General features: G+C 46.3%; 1 pseudogene; it reads right to left on the reverse strand.

Annotated features, from left to right (window-relative positions):
- Positions 1 to 1,426: 1,426 nt before the first annotated feature.
- On the reverse strand, positions 1,427 to 2,300 carry LOC143907692 (uncharacterized; annotated as a pseudogene).
- Between the last annotated feature and the right edge of the window lie 610 nt (positions 2,301 to 2,910).

Below are 2,910 nucleotides of genomic sequence, written 5' to 3' on the forward strand. Positions count from 1 at the left end.
CGGCAAAGATGTCGCTGCCGGGTCTCCTTGAGGCGGCTGCGCTCCTTCCGCCGCTCGTCCTTCTTGTGCCGCGCGTGGCTCCGCATCTGTTAATCTGCGCAATATCACCCGGGGTGACTGTTTTATCAGGCGCTGCGGCTGTAAGGAAGTGCCCGGTCGCAAGGGCTCACGCTGGAAGTTTCTTTATTTTTATTATGCGTGGAAAGCACACACCACACACACACACACACACACACACACACACACGGGGGGGTGCGGGGGAGGAAAAGGCCGAAGGCCCCACCCCGCCGGCAGGCAGCGTGGACCTTGCTTTACAACATAAAGTACATGCTAAGTTGTAAAGCGAAATTATAAAGTACATGCATGGGGGGAGGGTTGCAGGAGAGAAAAACCTTCCTGTTCACGTGCGCTCACGCATGTAAGCCCCCTTGCACCCCTCCATGCATGTGCTTTATAATTTTGCTTTACAACTTAGCATGTACTTTAAGTTGTAAAGCGAAGTCCACGCTGCCTACCGGCGGGGTGGGTGCGGGGAAAGGGGGGGGCCAAAGGCCCCCCTCTCGCACCCCCCCCCGTGTGTGTGTGTGTGTGTGTTTGTGTGTGTGTGTGTGTGTGCGTGTGTGTGTGCGTGTGCGTGTGCGTGTGCGTGTGCGTGTGCGTGTGCGTGTGCGTGTGCGTGTGCGTGTGCGTGTGCGTGTGCGTGTGCGTGTGCGTGTGCGTGTGCGTGTGCGTGTGCGTGTGCGTGTGCGTGTGCGTGTGCGTGTGCGTGTGCGTGTGCGTGTGCGTGTGCGTGTGCGTGTGCGTGTGCGTGTGCGTGTGCGTGTGCGTGTGCGTGTGCGTGTGCGTGTGCGTGTGCGTGTGCGTGTGCGTGTGCGTGTGCGTGTGCGTGTGCGTGTGCGTGTGCGTGTGCGTGTGCGTGTGCGTGTGCGTGTGCGTGTGCGTGTGCGTGTGCGTGTGCGTGTGCGTGTGCGTGTGCGTGTGCGTGTGCGTGTGTGTGTGTGTGTGTGTGTGTGTGTGTGTGTGCGCTTCCCACGCATAATTAAACTAAAGAAACTCCCAGCGTGAGACCTAATTGCTTGAATGCTTGGTTATTCTGCACGATTTAACTGTATAATGATTTTCGTTAAAGCAGGGCATACACACGTGTGTGTGCCTTGTTTTAACGAAAATCACAACTTCTATAAAGCAGGACATACACACATGTGTGTGTGCTCATGATCGCTACACCACCCAAAGATGTTAGGTGATAGAATTTAAATAACATATTGTCAGAAAAAGTTAGTAGATTTAATAATTCAGTATGATGTTTTGGCAGTTACAATTAAGTGTAGTAAATGTAGCAATGATATTAATATCGATAAAGAGATATTAATGTATCGATGTACAAAACGGTACTATGTAAAAAATGTACACAAGAAACGTGTGTTCAAGCAGTGCTGGTACATGGTTCTTGATCTCTGGATGACCCTGGCTGGTCCTCAGAGGTGAATGTTGGAGGATATATTTCGGCGATGATCTCAAAGAATTTTTTAATTCGTTCCAGACGGCTATAGGCGCGTTTGAAAAGAAATTCGCACAAATATCCAAGGACGTGATCCTCCCTGGTTCCGTACCTTGGAATATTGCCGCGAACTTCTCTCCAAACACGCTCTATGTGCTGCGTATGAGCGCCTGAAATTGGAAAAATTTATTAGATACAAGGAATAATATAATATAATATAATTAACAACTGTACAATTTCGATTATTTTAATATATATATTAATTTTAAACATCTCTCACCGCTTTCAGGATCGACAAAGTTAAAGGAATGGTTAACTGTCGCATGTTGGAAGCCCTCATTGTTAGGCAATTATAGGACTTCCAACAATCTGACATGATCGTAGTGCCTGGCAGTATCCTTGATACATGCCAGGAGTGTAGTTTCCGTCCGATTCTGAACTGGAACGATGAAAATTTTCTTTGAGCCTCGCTCATATCCTCCGAATATCCAATTACCTGCTCTGACGAGCCGACCACGAATTTTTGCCTCGTCAATTTCGACTATGTGTGTCCTGGGCCACCAAGTTTCTCACTATGCTATTCAGCCCAGAACACACAGACCTGTAAAAAAAAATTATAATCATTTTTTATTTCATACATTACTATATATTTTTGAAGAACATATATGCAGTACGTATATTTATGAACATGTTAAAATATAATTACCTCTCGGCAAAAATTGAACCAATCTACAATCGTGGTCGACGACGACACGCCAGTTTCAGCCAGAGTGTCATCTTGACGTGGATGTCGCAACATAAAAAAACATGCAACAATTTTGCATATTGTTGCCACGTCAAGATGACTTTTGCCGAACCAAGTATCTGCTTTGGCATCTTTGTCGAAATCGCACTGCATCGAGACACGTTTCTTGTGTATATTTTTTACGTTGTACCGTTTTCTACATCGGAACATCAATGTCTCTTTATTGATATTAATATCACTGCCACATTTACTACACTTAATTGTAGCTGGCAAAACACCATGCTGGATTAAAAAATCTACTAACTTTTCTTGGAAATATGTTATATAACCAAACTCTAGCAAGCCCAACATTGTTGCGTGGCGTCAAGCGTGCGATTACTTGTCGCGTGTCTAACAATAACATTGTTGTGCTTCATTTGTTTAAGTTCGCTAATTTCAAAATTTGTGCATTCAACTGCGTGTGGCTACGGAGCATGCGCGTGTGGCCACTGAGCATGCGCATATGCCCCCGCGGGGCATGTTTATGTTGCTATCAGTCGTTACATCTCGTCGGTATGACAGGAATCATAACCTGATTCCTGTCAACTTTAACGATTAATATCTCGCGTCGCGGGGCAGAGCGACACTTTTTTCTGCCAGGTTCTTTTGTTTCGTGTAAAAACGC

Source organism: Temnothorax americanus, unplaced genomic scaffold (assembly GCF_048541705.1).
Source record: "Temnothorax americanus isolate GAGA-0224 unplaced genomic scaffold, ASM4854170v1 Scaffold86, whole genome shotgun sequence".
NCBI lineage: Eukaryota > Metazoa > Arthropoda > Insecta > Hymenoptera > Formicidae > Temnothorax > Temnothorax americanus.